This window comes from Paramormyrops kingsleyae, chromosome 1, assembly GCF_048594095.1.
Source record: "Paramormyrops kingsleyae isolate MSU_618 chromosome 1, PKINGS_0.4, whole genome shotgun sequence".
NCBI lineage: Eukaryota > Metazoa > Chordata > Actinopteri > Osteoglossiformes > Mormyridae > Paramormyrops > Paramormyrops kingsleyae.
In genome coordinates this window covers 48,698,521-48,722,619 of record NC_132797.1, presented here as the reverse complement: position 1 = coordinate 48,722,619, position 24,099 = coordinate 48,698,521, and the positions used below count along the sequence as shown (strand labels likewise).

Below are 24,099 nucleotides of genomic sequence, written 5' to 3'. Positions count from 1 at the left end.
TCAAAAAATGTCATGTTGTGGTCTTGTAGATATATAATATTATGAGTGCAGAAAGTGGGAGTAGACAGAGGAAGGCACAAAATCCTCTTTTTTCGGAAAATCTCCATGCAAATCTTTTTTTTTGTCACAAATGTGCAACAGTGACATCCCAAAGTAATCCACAGGTAACATAATCTGTCATTAGTATGGACAGGAGACATTTGTATAAAGATTTTATGGTACTAACAGCTCATACAAGTTGACCAGACTGGTTAAAGTTGCTATTCCTATCACAGTACAAGATACTTATATAAACAGTATGATCGGATTGCTTTCTGAATCATTTCATGCAATTTTTTAACTGTAACTTACCACAATGGTGGAGTTCCTATAGAATCATTCAGAATTTGTGTATCCTAAATCACCCTGAATAATTTCTTAATTTTATATGTAGGACATGTACATTTTTTTGCTGAAAAGTTTAATCTCCAATGAGATGCATGAATGGATGGATGGATGGAGGATTACTACTCATGGGGGCATTATCCCCCCTCTGTGTCTAAACTCTTTTCTCTGGGGTGTCCATGAAATCTATTTGCATACATCTGCTCATGGCACTCTTCTGACACTGTAAATGCACTGACATGGTGGCACTTTGCCTGGTCCCTGTACAGTCTCATTACGAATTCAGTTTCTAGCTCAGCCATATCATTTCCTGAGTTTAATGATTTTCCCTCCCTGTCATGTTGGTGTCCCGTATGTTGTACTGTTCTAGCCCAGAAATCTTTATCCTTTACTGTATCCATGTTCTTTTATTGACTGTTGTCTTCTCCACACACCTGTCATGGATCACATTGAGCTTTATTGTGTCTTTTACGGATGAGTCAGAATTGTCAAATATTCAAATTTGTATAGAAATTGTAGAAATTAAGACTTAAAATCAAAATAATAAAATCAATAATAAAAAGCTATTTTAAATATTTTGCATCAATATAATCAGATTTGAGTCAGTTATGAGGTATATTTTGGTGATTCATCAGCACTGCTTTGTGTTATGTTGGGGCATGGTGCAGGCTGGAAAAGAGTGTCATGATCCACAAATGACTCCAAGACAGAGGGGTTTATTAACAAAATGGAACAATGGAAGGCACAAAATAAAAGGACTGCATGGGGTCAAAACAAACAGGGAAAAATAACAGAGCAACCAAAGAAACTAATAACACAACCTGGAAAAACAGAACTAACCAGGACTAACTACAACAAAACTCAAGGAAACAAGGACAGGGAACAAGGCAACACTGGGAGTAAGAACAGACAAGGGAAGAGAACGACCAATATTCAGGAACACAGCACAACTAATGAACTAAGCAAAACACGGGGAATAGAACTAGGCAGTTGAACAGAGTAACAAACATATACTAACTAAAGAATAAAGCAGGGGGGTATTCCATGAAAATAGCTAAAGAAAGGCAGACTTTCCCGAAAAAGTCAGACTCAACCTAGCTCCATCTCTAAACTTAGCCTCATGTCGTTCCACAAACACAGTTCAGCCTTAACTAATCAAGGCTCATTCAAGACAGACTTGCATAGTATCACTTAGTGCGCACACCCGCGATATTTAAGAAGCCCAAATGAATGGATGAACGATAGATCGACCAAATGAGTCGGAAAACCTGTAAAATGAGAGTGGTATTTCTTTCCACCGCAGAACAAACGCCGCTGATGGAGCTGTATGAAAAATACAAAGATGTAATCATTTTAAAAAGGTAATACTGTGGCCATAAACACAGCCAGGGAGTTGACTTGGCAATGAATTGCAGACAGACTAAATGCATAAGTTACGTAAATGTTACAAGTGCTTAGTACAGTGGCACGGTTGTACAGTGGTTTATGCTGTTGCCTTATAACGCGAAAGTTGCTGGTTAGATACTGATAGCCAACGGGGAACCTTCTGTGTTGAGTTCACGTGTCATTATTACTGTATAATATTATTTGATCTCCGTAAAATACTTTCAATCACATCCGTGTGAAATGTTCTGCACAAATAACCGTATCATGTCTTTGCTATTTTAGTAATAAACTTTCAAAGTAGACAGTGACTAAACAAAATATAAAAATATCTTCCTGTTAATAATATTTTAACAGATTTTTTTTTTTCCAATTTCAGTCATTGCATTTCATGTTTGACCTTTGTAATATGCATACAATTTTATTTTACAGTAAAATACCATTATAACGGACTCAAGGGACCTGGCAAAACAGCTCGTTATATCCAGAGTTGCTGTAGGCCCAGAACACAACTACATGACACCATTTACTCATGCCACACCCCAGCAGACACACTTGCGGTATAGATTATTATATTGTAAATGTAGTAATCCAACTTTACCTGACCAGATGCGTGACTATTAATAATCCCAACTACATATCTACACTGGATATCACCAGCACGCCAGGCGCCTTGTAGGCGGAGCCTGTATGTCCATTATAGCCGAACAAAACTACAGCCAAAAACAGCCCTGGGGACCAAATTGTTTGTCCGTTATTAGCGAAATTCCGTTATATGTCAGTCCACTATATCCGATGCTTTTTCTGCATGTTCTTAAAGGCACACAGCAGGGACCAGTGGACCTCGTCCGTTATAGATGATATTCCATTATAAGAGAGTCCACTATAATGGGATTACTGTAATTATTTTGGAATTAATCGGAATGTTAAGACATGATTTTATAGGCTTTATTATATTGATTATATAGCAATCTCAGCTCTCTTCTCCATATTATGGAAGTATCACACAGAGGATTACTTCAGAAAAGATGGTTTTTATTCTCTGCTTTCTCGTCTTGCTTTTACTCACAGCACTGACTACAGGGTTCCATTTTTTTTATATACGTATATACAAGACTCATTCTCCCACTAACTCAACAAAATCATGTCATTTTGGTACACCTTACAGTTTAACAAAATAATTAAATCAGATAATATAAAATATTATGTCAGATGAGGACACATATTTCTTACATGACGTAAGTAGTAAGCGGAATTTTGTCTGACGGAACGATCTTTTGGGAATCTGTTCCCACACGTCGGACGTTCTTTGAGACAAACGCTAAACTAAGCGAGACTAACCTGGTCTGGAGCAGACTTATTCACTCACCTAAGTTACCATGGTAGCTCAGCGGGGATTCATTTAAGACACGTTGACGGAACAGAATTTCCACTTAAATTAGCCAGTCAGACTTTTTCCCTTAATCCTGCTTCGTGGAATGCCCCCCAGGAGCAGACACTTAAAGACACACAAAGCTAACAAGACATAATGCAGAACAGGTGTGAATAATAACTAAATAACCAATCAATGAAAGCACAGGACAAGCATCAGGTGGAACCAGAAACACTTAATTAATATAGAAATTAGGAAAGACAACAGACCCTAAAACTCAGAAACAAACCACACACTAGGAATACAACACAGGGATAATTTAAGCAAAACCAGAACATAACACAAACAGGGCAAACCTAGAACAAGAAAACAAGGACAGAAAAGAACATACACTGGGGAACAAAATCCTATAACTACAAATAAACAGATTCAGCTGGCCTGTAGTCAGCCTTGAACCCCTTACCACAGAATTCACAGTCTGTAAGCCACACACACAATCCACCAAGCTATGTGGCAGTCCAGGGAGTAGGGGAAACACACGGGTTATCAGACAGGGAGCGAAAAGGCGGGATGACCAGCAACACCTGTGGCCTGTACTACGAAACGGGGTTACTGGCTTATCGGGGTAACTTGTTGGATTTAAGGTAGTCTGGGCAAAATGTAAGTGAGCGAATATGAAGTCCATTTAAACTGTGGTACCTTAAATCCGACAAGTTACCCCGATAAGCCAGTAACCCCGCTTCGTAGTACAGGCCACTGCTGGCCAAACAGGGACAACAACAACAACAAATTTATTTTTGTATAGCGCATTATCACAACATTACATCGTCTCAAAGCGCTTTACAGCATCCCCACCCAAAGCCCCCAGTGAGTAAGCCATAGGTGACAGTGGCAAGGAAAAACTCCCTAGAAGGAAGAAACCTTGGGAGGGACCAGACTCAAAGGGGGAGCCCATCCTCCAGGGACCGGCAGGGAGAGTGAAATACAGTAAATTTTGAGACACAAACGGGGAGCAGGGGGAAGATGGCAAGCCGGTGCCAATGCTCCCTCCAATCGCCAGGCAACCAGAAGGCAGGGAGCAGGTCATACAAGGAAGATGACACAGGCAGAACGGCAAGCTGGATGCACGGACGTCATTGGTAGAGGCGACGTCACATGTAGCAGGGTGTGCTGGACATCTTGATAGATTGAGGGCTCCAGGCAGCACCCCCCAGGAGAAGTAGGGGAGACTATAGGCAGTGCCAAAAGTTAGATGAGTGCAATATGAAGTGCAATGCTCCGGCAGATATGGCTATGGCAGCATAAGTAGGAGGGAAAGGCAGGTGAGAATGCAGGCATGGGGAGTCCCTGAAATGACAGCAATAACACATGAGACAGGGACAGATGGACACCAGCCCTAACAGCTTTATGTCTGTTGGCACAACTGGTGGCAATAAATGTAAGAGAAGTGTAAGACATTAGATGGATGGATGGATGGATAACTTTATGTTCACTTCAGCTGTGCAGCTATTGAATAAAACTTTAGCAGTATGATTTTTTTTACATGTTTTAAAATTTACATTTTACAAGTTTTAAAATTCTAAAAAAGGGAAAATAATGGAAAAAAACATAGTATCAAATTAGGATATTCATAGAATCACAATACTTACAAAATCGCAGAACATATCAAATCAGCACCTAGGTATTGTGATAATATTGTATTGGGAGGTCACTGGTGATTCCCATCCATAGTAACTAGTCCAGTTTAGTCACCACAGGTCTGTCATGGACAGATGAGTTATAGAGTCTAATGGCATTGAGCAGGAATGATTTCCTGTATCATTCCTTAATGCAATGAATGTGTCGGTTGCTGAAGCTACTCTTGAGCTTCTCAAGTATTTTATGGAGTGGGTGAGAGGCATTTTCCATAATTGCCAGCAGTTTCAGCAATATTCTGTCCCTGGCCATCCTCTCCGGAGTGACAGACTTGGCCTTCCTAATGTTACAGCAGAGAAGATGGTGCTCACAACAACAGACTGATAACACATCTGGAGCATCCTTTTAGATACATTGAAGGTGCAGAGCCTCCTCATGAAATAAACCTGGTTCAGGCCCTTCTTGTAGACAGTCTTTGTGTTGGTGAACCACTCCAGGTTATTGTCCAGTTGAATGCCCAGGTACCTGTATGATGTCACAATTTCCACATCTGTCTCACCGATGCTGACTAGAGAGGGCGGGGACTTATTCTTGCTGAAATCCACCATCATCTCTTTTGTATTCGTCACGTTCAACTGTAGGTGATTCTACCCACACCACCTCACAAAGTGGTTAACCAGGTCCCTGTATTCATCCTCCCTTCCACTCTCCACACACCCAATAATGGCTGTGTCATTGGAAAATTTCAGCAGATGACATGACTTTTTTCCACTTTCGTGGTAGTCTGACATGCCTTGACATTTTAAAATATTTCACCTATCTAAAAAACATTTATCCCAAAGTGATACATTTGCTTTTATTCAGCACAAACTCAGCACCAACAATCTGAGACCTCTTAGAATGTTATTATTCTATTTTTTGTTAAAATCAACTTTAAACATATAGTTTTCAAAAACCTATTTTCAGACATGCTGAGAAATTGTAAAAAATCACATTATAGACATTTCTAGGTAAGACTTTTGAGCTCTGAAGCTTATAGACACAGGGGTTGGCTACACATAGGTGAAAGTGACATTCTGAAATTTTATGTAGTTTGATTACTAAAGTGTTAGCACTTTAGAGTGACACTCTTTTTCTCAAAGTCAGTGGCCTTCACAATGAATATCAATGAGATAGGTGTCCTCACACCTGTAGTAGTTTGCATGCTGTCAATGGCCCATCAGTCTGGAATGTCACTGCACCCCACACCCATCACTTTGGAAAGGCAGTTTGAAACGCAAGAAAAGTAGCAACAATAAAATCCCTTTCACAGTTTATTGGTAGATGAAATGAAAAATGAAAAACTGTTACTATATAAATATAGAAAGCGATAAATATGATGCAGTGACTATTATTAACGGTCTGGGGACGAGGGCATCGTCGACCGCGTATATTTCTCGTGTATTTCAGTTTATATCTCGCTGAAATCATTATGTAAAATCTTGAAAAAAACACTGACTAAATCCGTTATCTGTCTTCTTTTCAAAACTTCCATTGTCAGAAGTATTAAAGTTTTAAAAATTAGGTTAAATAGGCAAAAAAGCAAATCGTGTCACCTTTCTTTGTTTTACTTGAAGATCGCTATTCACGTTCTAAATACGCTGCGTTTGAATCGGTGACCACCAGGGCTTGACATTGGCACCCGCCCACCTGCCAAATGCGGATAAAATTCGGCTGTGGCGGGTAATGACTTTAGTCTCACTAGCCACTTTGGCGGGTAGTTTATTCTTTGGTATTACAATATATTTTTGTTGTAGTTTTCTCTAACGGCATCTGATATAATAAACGCATTGCAACGTAATATTACGCGCATAAAACTCCCATGAGCACCTATATCAACAATCTGATACAACTTGTTTAGAACGTGTGTTAACGTCTCTGTTAGCAGTGATAACCTGCGGTAAGAAGCTGTAAAGTTACTCTCAACTGATAGGCCTACTTGGACAGTATTATGTGGCGGCATATAACTGGCGTTTCAGACCCTGCTGGTACTGTTGTAAATAAACAAGAGGAACAAGATAAGAGGAAGGTAAGACCGTTTAATGAGAAATGGAAATTAGGGCGAGATTGGCTAGTTCATTGCAAAGAAAAAAACACCATGCACTGTTCAGTTGTACTGAATCTGTTATTTTTCAATTTCATGTCGTAAGAAGCTTGAATTTAAGTTCAATAAACAGAATATACTGTTCATGTTTGCATGTTTTTATTTTGGGAGCTATCTTAACAGTACTGAATACTTGACTACTACTATACCCAGATAGCAAAATTCTTTTGGGCCAGATCTGGCCCACACTATTCATTTTCCTTTGGCCCAGATACCGCAAAGAATGACGGCCCTGTGACGGCCCAGACCTGGATTTTCTGATTTGGGCCATAACAGGCCCAGTGACGGCCCAGACATGGTTCTTCCTGATTTGGGCCATAACAGGCCCAGTGACGGCCCAGACATGGTTCTTCCTGATTTGGGCCATAACAGGCCCAGTGACGGCCCAGACATGGTTCTTCCTGATTTGGGCTACAACAGGCCCAGTGACGGCCCAGACATGGATTTTCTGATTTGGGCCATAACAGGCCCAGTGATGGCCCAGACATGGTTCTACCTGATTTGGGCCATAACAGGCCCAGTGACATCATAAAGCACAATGGATACACAATTGATATCAATAAAGTTTATTTTTACTTTTACTATAAACAACATATAAATGCTTTTCAACAAACCACTGATTGATATTTAATTACACTTTACTTTGTAACATCAACAGACAGATGAGGCGTTTAAAGCACTTCACAACATACAAAATATCTAAGAACATGGCCCTGTAAAACTGGTTAATAAAATGTGAAATTTGGGTGGTCAAAAACACACACAAAAAAATCCAAATACAAAACAAGTAAATACATCACAAACAATGGAATTAAGTGTCATTTGCCCTTTTTGCATGTTCCTTCATTCCTCCATCCCTGTCAGGTGCCAACTGAAGCCATCTTTGAATGTTTTTCTCTGCCTCCTGGTCCGTTGCACTCCTAGTTAAGGAATTTTGCAGCCACAACACACAACACAAAACTATTAATGCCACCTGCTTCTAAGGCATAGAACATAAATCATACCATCAAGATCAAGACAGCACCCAACATTTATAGTATAAAACAATTCCAAAACACATACAGTAGTACACAAATAAGGAGATATGAATCATTATGTCCATGATAGAATATCATGAACAAGTAAACAATATTTAAACAGGGTTGTTAATTTCACCATTTAATTCACAACACGTCAAAGTTGTATGCATATATGTATGCAATCTGAAATGTAATATCTGTTCTGATCTGACATAAAAAACACTCATTGCTGAACTGTAACTGTCCAGAAGGCTGCTATATCCAATACTGCACAGAATATATGATTGTTCCATATGAATTTCATCCCTGTTTTTTTTTTACTGTGACTTTAATATGACACACAACTTTACCAACTTATGATCATGCATAACTGATAAATCTGTCGATTGATCAATTAGACGCATAAATATATAAGGATATATTTCCATCACTAGGAATTAAATGCACAAAGTCGTAAATTGGAACTTGCAGTGCTCATTTTTAACCAAACAAGTTTCAGATATCACCAGCAACAAAGGAGCAGTGGACTGAAGTGACATGTCCCCCATGAAAAGAAAAAAATAGAAGGTGCAGGTTTGGATTAGCTGTGGCGCGAGCTTTATGACTTCTCAGACAGAGAAATGTCGTTTGGCGTGGGAGATTGTTGTGTTAAATGTGTGTGTCCCACACACAATACGTGAGACTTGAGAGCTCTGCAGATGTAATCTAACGTTAAACATCTGATTTAAACTCGAGAGCCCTGTATTTAATATTATGTCAAGGCGTGTGACTTGTTTGAACCGACTTTTTAAAATGAACGATCATTCCCAACATACCGTTCCGACAGAATCTTAAGCTAAAATCTCTGACTAAAAAGGTTAAATGGAACTTTAAAAGTAACTGAAATATTTCACTTACCACAATTCGCTCGTTATTATTCAAACTGAATCAGCCATCTAAAGTCGATCGACGCCGTCAACAGCCTCAAAGTCCGGTGAAGTTGCAGTGACGTCTAAAGGACATTGATTGGTCTAAACTGAAACGTTAACGCCCACTTATTTCAGGATTGGTTGTTCAGCGTAGATGATCAAATACCGAACGGTCAATAGAAAAGCCCTATACACAAAGTATTCCAAACGGGTTTATATTTTTAAAAGACAAGATTTTAGAGAAGATAAATTAATGTTTTCATTTGTTTTTACTTTTCCTTTTTTAAGTAAACATGTCAGATGAAAAATAATGATTGACGATATACTGTAGTTAACAAAAAATATCCAATAAGTTTTAATGGTTTTCCAATGTTAAACAAAAAAATTATCATATCAGTGGGACTGTACTATGTCAACAGCTGGTGCTTGGAGTCTTTTTGTATGTCAGCCATTGGCCCTTTATTGTGTTTCTCATGATCTTTAGTATAGGCTTTATCCCAAACAGACAGTGGTTATGATATAATAGAGAGCAGAGCCTTCAGCCACTTTTATGCCAGATGAGGGTCAGGTATGGGACAAAGCATTACCAATGCTCGAACAGACCCAGGTGACATCTTGCAGATTTACATATACAACATAATGAAATGAGAACCTCATATATATTGCCTTAGAAAAGGTGCAACGAGAATGATTCCTGGTCTTAGAGGAATGTCTTATGAGGAGAGGTTAGTGGAAGTGAATCTGTTTAGCCTTGAGCAAAGGAGACTAAGGGGGGATATGATTCAGGTCTATAAGATTCTACCGGGTCTGGATGCTGTTCAGCCAAATGACTATTTCAGTATTAGTCTAAATATTAGAACTCGTGGCCATAAGTGGAAATTAGCGGGAGAACATGTTAAAACAAATTTGAGGAAGCCCTTCTTTACACAGCGTGTAGTTAGAGTATGGAATATTCTTCCTGCTAGTGTAACGGAAGCTAAAACCATGGGTTCCTTTAAATCCGAGCTAGATAAGATTTTAACAACTCTGAGCTATTAGTTAAGTTCTCCCCAAACGAGCTTGATGGGCCGAATGGCCTCCTCTCGTTTGTAAATTTCTTATGTTCTTATAGACTAAGACCAGGGGTCACCTTTTTGAAACTGGGAGCTACTTCACGGGTACTGAGCCTTACGAAGGGCTACCAGTTTGATACATTTTTCTTAAATCATGTATAATAAACGCGTTTTAAATGCTTTCTTTTAGATATTGCCATTTTCAAATCTATATAAATGCAAATGTGATTAAAGAAGAATATCAACAGGATAAAATTAAATTTTAGACGCCATGCTCAATGGTGAGTTGTGCTATTTTTAGAACAGTCACCGTGGGCAACTCATGTGGTCCTTGGGGGCGCCCTGGTGCCCACGGGCACCATGTTGGTGACCCCTCCTATAGACTGTAGTCAGAATGATCTTCCATGTTAAGACTAGTTCTGGTTCGAATTTTTTTGAGAATATTTATCTGACATCAGGCCAGAATTTTACGCCAGGTGAGGGCTAGGTACGACACAAATCATGTTACCAATGCTGAAATGGATGACTGTCAGCCAAAGTCGTCCGACACGCAAAATGCCGACTGTCAGCCAGAATCGTTCGCCGCGCTCAGAACGGTTCTGGCCCAGATTAAAAATGCCGACAGTCAGCCAGAAACGCTCGCCGCGCTCAGAACGGTTCTGGCCCAGATTAAAAATGCCGACAGTCAGCCAGAATCGCTCGCCGCGCTCAGAACGGTTCTGGCCCAGATTAAAAATGCCGACAGTCAGCCAGAATCGCTCGCCGTGCTCAGAATGGTTCTGGCCCAGATTAAAAATGCCAACAGTCAGCCAGAATCGTCGCCGTGCTAGGCCCACAATCGGCCCGCAATTTTTTACCGTTGCTGACAGTGAACCGAATGTGCCACAACTCAGCGAGAATCGGCCCACATGTGCTTGCTAACTGGGCAGCAGTGCCGGCTTGACGCCAGATCTGGGCCAGACCTGTCTTCTATGTGCCTGGGCCACATAGACCAAACCACAATCGGGCCACATCTGGCATGCCATAATGTAAACAGTGCCATCATTGCCAGACCTGGCCCATATCTGGTTGACATACCACTTGCCATGCCAGAACTCAGCCAGCAATGCCGGCTTGACGCCAGATCTGGGCCAGACCTGTCTGCTATGTGGGTAGTGATACTGTACATTGTATGCTGTCATTCATAAGTAAATCTAGATCTAACAAACATTAACGTATCATGGTGAAGAAAAAACTGCGATTTTCTGGGAACAAAATTGTGGCTAGTAAAAATGCTGAATGGCTAGTGACTCCGGAAATCCACTAACCACATTGGCCAGTGAGCAAAAAAGTTAATGTCATGCCCTGGTGACCACGTGATTGCAGGCACACAGGCTTAGCCCACTGAGCCATGAACGCAGTTATGAGCTTCGCTGCTGAAAGTGGCAACACTGGCGCAAAGCTTCAGCGGCAGAGACGTATCCGTGTGCTATATTGTAGCCGATCAGTGTAAACACTACCCAGACATGTGCTCTTGTTTATTTCGGTCAAAATGGGCGTATTCACATATTTCTTTACCTAATACTAACTGTCGGATTATCATGTTATTATCATGCGAATAGCGCGATTTGCAAGTGGGTGGGCGATCAGAGCCGCTTCGAGACGCAGACGCTTAAGTCAGTCACTCTTGTTCTTTCAATTCGTATCACGAAGCTGTAAAAATATATTTAGTTTCTACCTATATATATTTGAAAAGTAGACCGTCCAAGGTTTCTGAGAGTATTTTTAAAATGTGTATATGACAAAAACTCGCTGAGTTATTTAAACGGTTTTGCGAAATTTCTGTCAGATCCCGCCGGCGGGACCGCCGACCCCAAGGGGTTAAAGAATTCAGTATAGGGGGTGAAAAGGAAGGGAGATAGCACAATTACCCTGGGGGGCCCCGATGTTACTTATCAAATGCTCAGACACACAGCTCTGTGGCCTGCCCATCAGATAGTTGTCAGTCCATTTGACCAGGAGAGCCTTCCCCTGCATGTCCTCCAATTTAGCCCTCAGCACTCTGAAGTGAAAAGTGAAAGTGCTGGAGAAATCAAAGAACATGATGCGAACTGTGGTGTTGGGTCTGTCCAGGGAGGAGTATGCCTTCTGCAGCAAATATATTATTGCATCCTCCACACCCACACGGGGCTGGTATGCAAACTGCTGAAGGTCTTGTGATGCCACCACTTGTGATGAAGTGGTCTGAAGTCTCCCCATGACCTTCATTATGTGAGAGGTTAGTACTATGGGCCTGTAGTCATTTGGTGATACAGGCTGTCCCTTCTTGGGCACTGGAACCATAGCATTGTTTTCCATAGCATTGGGACTCTCTGGAGGTATAGACTCAGCGTGAACAGGTGCTGAATTATGGAATTCATGTTCTGTGAAATTCGTTTTTAAGAAAATTTTAAATGAGTAAATTGTCCGCATACCACTATAGACTTTTTGAGTTAACTAGATTATGAACTAACGACTTGTGGTATACCCCATTAATCGCCAAGGTGTGTGACTACAAAAACAACTGTTAAAAATCCCTACTTATAATACAATACACTCTCTTTTCCTAATGCCATCTGTTCATTGGTCTTTCTTGAAAGCATTGAAATTCAGCTTGTACTTGCTTGCAAATAGCATTTTTGTCAGAGACAAATAATCTGTACATCGCAAATTTAAATTAAACCATTAAACAACTACAGTAAAATCCCATTATAGTGGACTTTCTTATAACGGATTATCGTCTAAAACGGACGAGGTCCGCTGGTCCCAGCTGTGCACCTTTATGAGCATGCAGAAAAAGCATCGGATATAGCGGACTCGCATAAAACGGATTTTCGCTTATAACGGACAAGCAATTTGGTTCACAGGGCCACTTTTAGCTGTAGTTTTCTTCAGCTATAATGGACATGCAGGCATGCTGGTGATATCCAGCGCAGATACGTAGTAGGGATTATTAATAGTCATGCATCTGGTCAGTTGGATTACTACATGTACAATATAATAATCTATACCACAAGTGTGTCTGCTGGGGTGTGGCATGAGTAACTGGTGTCCTGTAGTTGTGTTCTGGGCATACAGCAACTCTGGATATCCTCCTGAAACCCAAGGAAAAAAGTGTCCTTCAATTTTAGGTTATTTGTCTTTGGGGGAAATAAGACATCTTACAATTTAAATTTTTTCTAATTTATTTTTATTTTTAATTTCACAGCATGTCCTCTTTAGTGTACAACAGGAATAAATATGTTTCCTTACATCAGTGAAAAGATAGATGCAAAAACAAAATGTCCACTACAATGGATATAAATGAATGGGTGGGGTCTCAGGAGGATATAACAGACTTTGGATTGTTCCCTTGTTAGTTCTGTATATACGTCCTGTGATCCACAATCCAGTCATTGACATCAAACCCTCTTGTTGCCTGGGCCCCTCCACACCTCCCGTTTTTGATCCCTCACAATCCTATTTCCAGTCTCTGTTCTTTGAGTTCAATGCAAGTTAACTTGGAATAACTGCCTTCCTGTTTTTGACCCCCCATGATCCTGTTTGTTTGGATCAATAAAATCCCTTTTCTTTTCCCAATGCCTGCCCTAAAGGCTTTTGTCTCTCAGATCTCAACAGAATGAGCAGACTTGCAAAGAAACTCCATGGTTCATACCTCAGTCCCGGCCTTCAGGCCGTCCTGCATCAAGTGGATTGGAATCCCACATGTTCCCTGGATCTGGAGACCAGCAAGGTCACCAGAGCTACCCTGCGAGCCAAGGAAAACTTCTTCCTCTTGGATGCCTACCTGGATTGGAGGTGAGATCCTGCTGTATGGAAGGTACCTGAGGCCAGCGCTCCCATCTTACTGGCAGGGCTCACCCCAGACATGGATACCCAGGGGGCAGAAAAGAGTGCCCAATAGCTGAAGTACAGAGGCTAGTGAAGCATGAAGTCCCTCAGCCTGCCATCTCTCCACAGTGGGAAGCCTTTCTGCCTGCCAGCTCCCCACAGCTCACTATAGATCCACCTGCTGGCTCCCTGCTGCTCACCACAGATCCACATGCTGGCTCCCCACTTCTCACCGCAGAACTGCCCTCCATTTCCAGTCACAGGAGAGAGAAGTGGAGGAAGCTACTTGTGCCTGTGGTTGCTGCCTAGCCTGCCCCAGTGCCTCCAGAGTCCTGCCCAGGGGAAGCTACGTACTGCTGTGCTTCCTGAACCGGCTCAGGAGAGGCTGCCAACATGCCTCCAGAGCCTCACCCAGGTGAGGCTGCCACTGTGCCTACCAAACCCAGCCCAGGAGGGGTCACTGCCGCGCCTCCAGAGCTTGACCCCAGTGAGCGAGCCACTGGGCCTCCAGAGTCCATCTTCTTCTCTGCTGTGCCTCCAGAGCCCGTCTTTGCCTCTGCTGCACCTCCAGAGCCTGGCCCAGGAGGGTTTGCCACTCAGTCTGATCTTCATGAGTCCGGCCAGGGAGGGGCTGCACCCTCTTCTCTCTAGCCTACAGAGCCTCGAACCTAATAGTCTGAGTCGCAGGCTCCTGACCCTGAGAGGGTGTAGAGGTGGGCAGCTCTATGTACAAATGGTAAGTACACACCCATACACCAGAAATCTGGGCGCAAGGCAGCCACTCTGCTCAAATCCCAGGCTGCCGGTCCAAGAAGGGTCACATCCCCCACACCTGGCCCCACGGCAGCTGTGCTTGGCCTGCTCTGCTTTGTCTACTGTCCTGCAGGAAACACCAGTGGTTGCTCAGGTGTCCCAGTTGCACCCTGCTCTCCTCCTGGTGCCCCGGCTGCACAATGCTCACCCCCGGTGCCCTTGGCTGCACCCTGTACATTTTACATTATTTATTTTGACATAATGTTACAGTTTTTCTTGATTGCTTTGGAGCATCTCTCACATGACACAGTAACATTTGCAAAACAACAAGTTAAACCACAAGAACCATAATGTCATTGACATCATTTTTCATTGCTTTTAACAAATATCCAAATATTTTAGTACATACTTGCAATTGGTTTTGTACAATTGTCATTATTTGGTACAATTTTTAGTTGCTTTAATCTAGTTGGTCAGAACAAATTAAGTAGTTTCCTATTCTAATAATTTTACACCCAAAACATATGCATAACATATGTTAGCCACCACATGCAAAACAGTTAACCAAGCTTTCAAAATTATTTAAAAATATATTCAAAATTTTATTTTTAGTTCCCACAGTACATGATTGTAATTTTGTTGTTCCAGTATTGTCGTTATATTGTTTTTTTTTACTATGTATTGGTTTTGTTTTGGTTTGTTATTGTACTGTGTACTGTGGGCTGGGATTGCTGCGAGGATTGCTGGGATTGCTGCGAGAGAGTGGTGTTGAGCTGCAGCGATTGTTTGGGATTGTTTTTTTGGAGTGTTTTGAGTGTTTGTGTGCTTTACCTGTTTACGTGGGTGGCTGTTTATTTCTATTTATTGTTCTTATTTCGGTCAGCGTGAGTGCTTGTCTGTCCTGTCTGTTAATCAACAGCGCGATTATTACCGACAGAGAGCTGCGGGTGTCGCGTGCGCGGCGTTTTTCTGTCCGCGTTTAAACTCCGTAACAAACACCCGCGGGGCGATTATAACTAATAACATCTAACGTCGGTATCGCTACCAAGCGTCGGAAAAGGACAGTTGCTCCTGAGCTTTGCTCGGTCGCCAGTCGGGGCCGGGAGGACATTTTCCACTTTTTTCCCGCTCCGGCAGTAGCCTGCTGTGAGGGGGTTTTTGTGGTTTTTCGACCTCCCAAGAGCAACTTCGATTTCGCCTTGTTTTTAGTTCATACTTGGTTCAGGCAGAAGTTCTTCTGGTAAGTAGTAGTAAGTTTATCAGGTTTAAAATTTTTAATAAAATAATAATTAAGTTCCGTTTTAACACAAGTAATAACTTATTTTAGTGTACTCCGCACGTTACTGCATTTATTGTTACGCAAATTAATCTTTATAGTTAAATACACTATATAAATTTACTGGGCTGGGAGTACGGGGTCATAGTGAGTTAGTTAATTATGGGGCCAGCTCAGTGTTGCGTTTGCAAGATGTTTGCCCTTCTGGACGTTAGTGTCCAGTCGGACTTCATCTGCGAGCGATGTAAGCTAGTGGACTCACTCATGGTCAAGGTTCGCGACCTTGAGGAGCAACTGGCTCGCATCCAATGCAACAGTGAGTTAGATGAGCTAGTTCATACGCCGTTTAGGGAGACGGTGTGTACGCCACTAACGGGGGGGAGGGAGAATGAAGAGCAGAGAGGTCGAGAGAGCTGGGTGACCGTAGGTCGTAGACGCAGGAAAAGGCGTACACACGTTACAGAGGCGGCATCACCTGAGGTGTCTGTGTCTAACAGGTTTCAGGTGCTTCCAGCTTTAGAGCCGGAAGGGACTGGGGAAGCAGGTGGGCCCTTGGGCACTGAGGAGCCCCCTCCCCCCAGAAAGAGGGAGGTTGTGGTAGTGGGGGATTCAATTATTAGGGGAGTAGACAGTTATGTGTGCACGCGTGATAGAGGGTCCCGTACGGTGTCTTGCCTGCCTGGTGCCCAGGTAGGAGACCTTCCAGATCGTGTGGACAAGCTTTTGGCCCCAGCTGGGGTGGATCCAGTTGTCGTGGTGCATGTTGGCACCAACGACATAGGCAAGGGTAGAAGGGCTGTTCTGCAGGATAAATTTATAGAAGTCGCCAATAAGCTTAGAAGCAGAACGTCCATGGTGGTATTTTCCGAAATACTCCCCGTGCCACGCGCAAGTGAGGCTAAGTTAGCTGAGATAAGGAGATTAAATGCGTGGCTAAAAGGATGGTGTAGGAAAGAGGGGTTTAGGTTTATGGGGCACTGGAAGACCTTCTGGAACAGGTGGGACCTGTTCAAGCCGGATGGGTTGCATCTGAACCGGAGGGGAACCAGTGTACTGGGAAGGCGTATTTGTAGAGTAGTTGAGGAATGTTTAAACTAGGGACTGGGGGGGCAGGGAGGTTAGTTAAGTATGTAACTGGGGGGAAACGGAAAGCCCAAAAAAATCATATTATAAGTAGGCACTGTAATAAGCCTACCCTTTGTTGTCTGTATTTAAACGCCAGGAGTATTAGGAATAAAATTCATGATTTAGAGGCTCTTATCTCATCGGACTCTTATGATATTATAGCAATAACTGAAACGTGGTTGAGTGATAAGGATGGACAAGAATATAATATGGATGGTTACACATTGTTCCGTAAAGACCGTATAGGTAAGAAGGGAGGTGGTGTTGCAGTATATGTAAAGGAAATCTTGCAGGCAAGGGAGCTTACTGATATAAGTAAAAGTACGGAAGCTATATGGGTAAAATTAGATGCTACAAACTCAAATAGCCTAATTGTCGGTGTTTGTTACAGAGCACCCAATGTAGCTGCTGAGGAAAGCAGATTGTTATACAGTGATATTAGGATTATGAGCAATAAAAATGATGTGGTAGTTATGGGTGATTTTAATCTACCGGGGATACAGTGGGACATTGTTGCTGGCTCTTCTGAAAATGAACTTGAGATGGTGGAATTAGTACAGGATTGTTTTTTTACTCAGTTTGTTAACACCCCTACCAGGGGAGATGCCATTCTTGATCTTGTTTTGTCTAATAACCAGGACAGGATTGGTAAATTAGATGTTTTAGAACCACTTGACAGTAGCGATCATAACATGGTTAAATTTGAGGTTAAGTTTAGTGCCCGAAGAGCAAAGTCCAAATCAAAAATATATAATGTTAGGAAGGCTAACTTCAATTGTATGAGATTAAAACTAGAAACCGTGAACTGGATGGAGTTAAATAACAAAACTGTTGAAGAGACATGGGAATTTTTTAAAAGCACATTATTGCAAGTACAAGAGGACTTCATACCTGTTTCTAGCAAGAATAAATCTAGGAAATTGCAACCTAGGTGGTTTAATAGGGACATAAAGTATAAAGTAAGGAGGAAAAGGGCTTTGTTCCAGAGATGGAAAATAACTGATGATGACATAATAAAGCAAGAGTATCTAAATCTACAGGCTGAATTAAAAAATGACATTAGACGAGCTAAAAGGAATGTCGAAAGGAAGATCGCATTGGAGGCTAAGGATGACGTTAAAAGTTTCTTCCAGTATTTTAACTCTAAAAGAGCTCTAAAAGCTGAAATTACTAATCTGCAGGATAGTAAGGGTCTTATAATTGAAAACGACATTGACATAGTAAATGAGTTCAATGATAGTTTTGCACGGGTATTCACTGTCGAGGACACTAGTAACTTACCAGTTCTTATTACTAATTCAACATCGTCTATAACTAATATATATATAACTGAAGCTGATGTTTTGCAAAGCCTAGCTAAGCTCAAAATAAATAAATCACAGGGCCCTGATGGCATCTTACCTATAGTGTTAAAAGAGATGAGGGATATTATTTGCCGACCCTTAACATTACTGTTTCAAAAATCCTTATCTGAAGGTGTGGTACCTTCTGATTGGAAGCATGCCAACATAACGCCCATTTTCAAAAAAGGGGATAGAAGTAATTTGTCAAACTATAGGCCAATCAGTCTAACTTGTATAACTGGTAAAGTTATGGAGGCTATAATCAAAGAGAAAATGGTAGATTACCTGGACTCAAATAACATTTTGAGGGATAGCCAGCATGGATTTAGGAGAGGTAGATCCTGTTTAACAAATCTGTTGGAGTTTTTTGAGGAAGCTACTCAGGAAGTTGATGATAAGAAGGCCTATGATGTCATCTATTTAGATTTCCAAAAGGCTTTTGATGTTGTTCCCCACAAGAGGCTCTCACTTAAACTCAAAGCGACAGGTATTTTAGGAACTGTAGCGACTTGGATTGATAACTGGTTAACGGATAGGAAGCAGCGAGTAGTTATAAGAGGCTCGATGTCACAGTGGGCCTGCGTTCATAGTGGGGTACCGCAGGGTTCAATTTTAGGACCACTTTTGTTCCTAATTTACATAAATGATATAGACACCAATATATACAGTAAACTGGTGAAATTTGCAGATGACACCAAGGTGGGTGGTGTAGCAGATACTGAACTAGCGGCTCAGCAGCTACAGCGGGATCTTAATTTAATTAGTGACTGGGCTGACATCTGGCAGATGAAATTTAACATAGACAAATGTAAGGTACTCCATGTAGGGAGCAGAAATATAAAGTACAGGTATTTTATGGGACCTACTGAAATAAAGGTAGCTGATTATGAGAAAGACCTTGGTGTGTATGTTGATGCTTCCATGTCTCATTCTCGCCAGTGTGGGGAAGCAATAAAAAAGGCCAATAGGATGTTGGGGTACATCTCCAGGTGTGTGGAGTTTAAGTCAAGGGAGGTAATGCTAAGATTATACAATTCCTTGGTGAGACCTCACCTAGAATATTGTGTACAGGTTTGGTCACCATATCTTAAAAAGGACATAGCGGCCTTAGAAAAGGTGCAGCGTAGGGCCACAAGAATGATTCCTGGTCTTAGAGGAATGTCATACGAGGAAAGGTTATTTGAGCTAAATCTGTTCAGCCTCAAGCAAAGGAGACTGAGGGGGGACATGATCCAGGTCTATAAGATTCTAACAGGTTTGGATGCTGTTCAACCGAATAGTTACTTCAGCATTAGTTCAAATACAAGAACTCGTGGCCATAGGTGGAAATTAGCGGGAGAACATTTCAAACTGGATTTAAGGAAGCACTTCTTTACACAGCGTGTAGTCAGAGTATGGAATAGTCTTCCTGATAACGTAGTGCAAGCTGAATCCTTGGGTTCCTTTAAATCAGAGCTAGATAAGATTTTAACAACTCTGAGCTATTAGTTAAGTTCTCCCCAAGCGAGCTCGATGGGCCGAATGGCCTCCTCTCGTTTGTATAGTTCTTATGTTCTTATGTTCTTAAGAAGTTACAGGTACATGCAAGTGCTTCCTCTTGCCAGTGAACTTTACATACTGCAGTGTAGAACCTTGCAATGCTGAAGCTGGTGTATTTGACATGAATATATAAAACATACATTCTCAAGACTATAAGAGCATTTCTCAAACCAATTCATGCATACAGCAAAGCATTATGGTTTAGCTGCAAAAGCCTGTCCTTACTCAAAACAATTAATTCATGTCTAGAAAGCAAATAATTGCATCAATGAATTAGTCAGCACCACCAAAATGAAAAGTACAACAAGCCTCGTTTTAGCCTCAAGAGTCAAAATGCTTAGATATAGTCAGTTTGTAGGTGTAAGTATGCCCCTGAGCTCCAAAATTCATGAAATGAGCCAAAGTAATCAAGAAAAACTGTAAGACACACTTCCCCAAATTTATCTTAATAATCGACAATAGGAACAACAGATCAGTGTCCGTGCAAAAAACTGTGCTGCTCTTGCTGACTCTGCACTACCCATCTGGTTATGTATGATCACATTTTTTATTTTTGCTTTTGCTAGATTCCGCAGACAGTCATCTGCCATGGTTGGATGGCACAGGTGATTTTTCAGCCTACTTTTGGCTAACATTACAGTAATGGCAAAGCTGTTTTTGCTGGACCAAAGATTGCATTTATAGTTAGATTTCTCTCCATGTCCTGTTTGTTTCCGTGATTTGAGCAGCTTATGCACATAGTGGGGATTGCGTTCTTATGAGTACAGTTTTAGCAACTGAAAAGTTTGGGCGGGCAGCTGGGGGTGGCAAGACATAGAGTAGGAGGGGCCCTCTGGGCCCACTGGCGCTTTGAGGCCCTAAGGCCCTGTGGTCTGGACAGGCCCTGCCTTGCCAGGGAGTGGGCCCAGGAGGACCCACATTCCACATTCACCGCCCAGTTCTCCAGGATCTGGAATGCTCCCCGGATGTTCCCTGTGCCCTCCATTTATAAATGGACCCCTGTCCTGATACCCAGTCTGGCTCCCGTTTTATCCTAGCCATAAATCACTAAGACAAAATATTTTTTTTTTTAATCTTGAACAATCAATTTGCTTGATAAAATGAATATTTCTTGTTAATTTTGTCATTTTATCTCATCTTAATAAATCTTGCCCTGGATTCAATCAAATACTTTTATTACAGAAATAGTAACATAAAACTGATTTATTGACAGTTTAGACAATGAAGTTCTATAATTTGGTCTCTCTAAAAAAAATTATATGTTACTGTAATGAATTCATGACAACAAGCCATGTACTCCACTATGGGGATGTATAAATATTTATGATTATAAATTTAGATATTAGGTAAGATTGATCATAATTAATCACAGAGATCTTCACAATCCTAGTTTTAACTTGTACTTTTGCAGCCACAAATGATGTCCCATTTTGTATCAAAATGAATGGAGTAGCCTATATGCCAGAGAAGAATGGTTCGTCAAACGACTTGTGGTAAAAGTTCTTAAGGTGTTGTTAAGAAAAAAAAATGTTCGCTGTAACTGGCCAAAGCACAGACCACTAAACTCTAGTGTATGGTACTTAACTTGAGCTATCTCCTTTGATAAAACAAATACGTTTTGTTAATAACCAATAACGCACAATTTATTCAAAATATTTTTATTAGATTATGATTTAAAAGTTTCCGTACAAACATTTAAATGCTGACATAAAGTACAATATTTCACGGCATAAATATGGCACAAGAAAATAATTATTAAAAGTACATATTAGCTATAGTCTGATGTCTCACAATAATAACACATACAGTAGCACTATATTTATTTATACACCTATGTACAATGGTATTGTTCAGGTTTGAAACGGAAATTACGTATTGGGGTTTGTGAAGACGGATTCTGACGTTTTAATGGAAATGACATAGGGGCTTGAGAGTGAATGAGGCCTGACAGAGGATGCGTGCTCTCAGGCCCCTCCTGCAGCCAGACCCTTCTCAGTTTTTTGGAGTTGAAAGAGTAACAAGAAGAAATTAAAAATGAAGGAACATCAATAATATGATAATCCAACCCAGTCTCACGGCATTTCGTGATATAGTCACGAAATTTAATCTATTGATTCGTGTTCATGGACACGAATTTCCCTTTTTTTTCGTGTCACTCTGCACGAATTTCGAGCCAATGTATTTCAATAGGAAATATCTTTCGTGCCTCCAGCACGTTTTTCTTTCTGACGCTGGGGTCCACAGACGCTGTATTGTCTGTCCGTCCCCCCCTTTTTTATTTATTTGTTTTAAGCGCTACTTTACTCAACATTTATGTAGGAGATTGTATCCTTGTTTTTATTGCATTTTATTCTGTAGGCTACTTACTATTGTAAACGATCGTCAGTGCTTCCAGTTAAAAATATAGTAAATATATTCTCCCGGTAAAATAACGAGACTGCACAGCTGTGCTACGGCCATCGCATCTAAATGTCGTTTTTACTGAGAAATACAGCTTTTCCATTGGTTTGGTGTGTCAAATCTAGCAGTAAATACTAGCCTACAGTACACATGAGCCTTATCGACCGTTTACTGGGTTAATTATGCCAGCTAAAACTGATATCATCCCGATATCCTCGTTTTTTCTATAATGGAAAAATAGTTTCTGATCATTTTAGAAGAAGAAATAGTGAAGTTTTGATCACTGTTGAGCCAATTTTGGATCATTTTGGCACCTAAAATGACCAGCTTCTAGCCATTCAGGAAGTGGCTTTTCTATGAAAACGCGATGAAACTGTCCTATCCAGAACTGTGTAATCAGGAAGTAAGCTGTGTTATGGTAGCGCTTAGCATACAGTATATTCTGCTTGTAATGATATAAACGGGCATTACGCACGGTAAGGAGCTGCTTTTTGCTTTCGGACTGAATGCTTAGGTGTTCGCGACAAGCCGCGACCGTAATGCCGTAATCTATTTCGGTAATGCTGCAATAAAACGCACGTGGCTGTGTTTACTGGCGCTTTACAGATTACGTCATCTAGAGCGATCACCGAGGGGCGAGGACAATTCCGAGTTGAGTGACATCACGTCCGACAAGCTCCCGTTCGAGCTACCCACATCTCGGAATAAACATGGCTGCCTCCATGAACACGTTGCTGCGTGTTGTTGCTTTATATTTTAGCAGATTTGGAGTTTTCCAAATGGAGAAAATTGAGATTTTTCCGAGAGACAAACAAGAAACACGAACTAGTCAAACCACAGTAAAAGCTTTATAAAATATTTTAGTACATTCATAGCGATATTCTTTTTTCGAACAGCAAAGAAACTACAAACAAACCAAGTCGCCATGTTGAAATTACGTCACAGGGGCAACTCGGACAACAAAATCTTGTCCGACTTCAACGTCATAAAAGAGGCGTGTTTCCGACGGGAAGTGACGTTTTTCGTGACGTTTTCATCCGAGTTCCGAGTTGAAGAGAAATAATCGAACGCACCATATTTCGAGGATCTAAACCCTTGGTAGTGCTGTCAGGAAGAGCTGATGTAACGCAAATGCAAACAGAAACACAAACTTTTGCGAATAAACTCTGAATAAAGTAAAGAAATAGGCTTTATTATGGATGTAATGCAGATGATGTTATTGTTTGTGGGCTTTAAAAGTTAAAGGGAACATTTTACTAACATTTTACTAACCCTAGTAAAATCATTCAGCATGTGATCGAGCGCGGGAGCCCCGGGTGAGAGTCGCGATACGTCAGATACACAGCGCGTGCATTATAGGCTGTAAAACAGGACTTTTAGTGAGTGCGTTTTTGCACAATTTCATATTTTTAGCTGTTTTTGCGCATTGAATTTCTCGCAAATACTTCCACACACATCAATATAATTATACCTGCCGTTTAGTTCACGGTCTTATGATTCTGATGATATCTGTATGATGTCTATACATCAAAGGGATCCCAAGTTATTAAAGTTAGATTAAAGTGGACGCAATTTGCACCCATTGATGCCAAAAGGTTAATATATGTATAAAATTAATATATTTTAAAAAAACTGAAGAAAAGAAAAGGTTTTGGATAGTGGACGCCAGCAATACCCATGAACCTCAGCCTCTGTTGCTATGGAGACGGAGCCAGCCTGCTTTGCGATTGGGTGAATTCTTGTCATTGCGCTCAAACCACCGTTCAGGTAAGGTACCACACTAAAAAATTATGACCACGTTTTGTTTAAATGTTATAATTGATCCCTTTCTTTGCACTTAGACTCACGTGGTTTTCATATTAGGACAACGATAAAAAGCCCAACCAATGGTTTCCTCATTATCAGCGGGGAAAAAAAA

General features: G+C 41.1%; 1 protein-coding gene and 1 long non-coding RNA gene across 3 annotated transcripts in view; one reads left to right on the top strand and one right to left on the bottom strand.

Annotated features, from left to right (window-relative positions):
* Window positions 1–23,715, top strand: part of LOC111843181 (SLIT and NTRK-like protein 5) — a 53,180-nt gene extending 29,465 nt beyond the window's left edge. Inside the window, exon 2 of one of the 2 annotated variants that reach the window (XR_011992938.1) lies at window positions 13,523–23,715. The gene's annotated coding sequence lies outside the window, so the exon portion shown is untranslated. Of the gene's footprint in view, window positions 1–13,507 lie in introns of both variants that reach the window. The other variant, XR_011992935.1, reaches the window with a different exon arrangement.
* LOC140592587 (uncharacterized) lies at window positions 7,468–9,383 on the bottom strand. Its single transcript, XR_011992929.1, has 2 exons — window positions 8,834–9,383; window positions 7,468–7,837 (listed from the first exon to the last, which is right to left on the bottom strand). It is a non-coding gene; the product is annotated as an uncharacterized lncRNA (long non-coding RNA).
* Window positions 23,716–24,099: the final 384 nt, after the last annotated feature.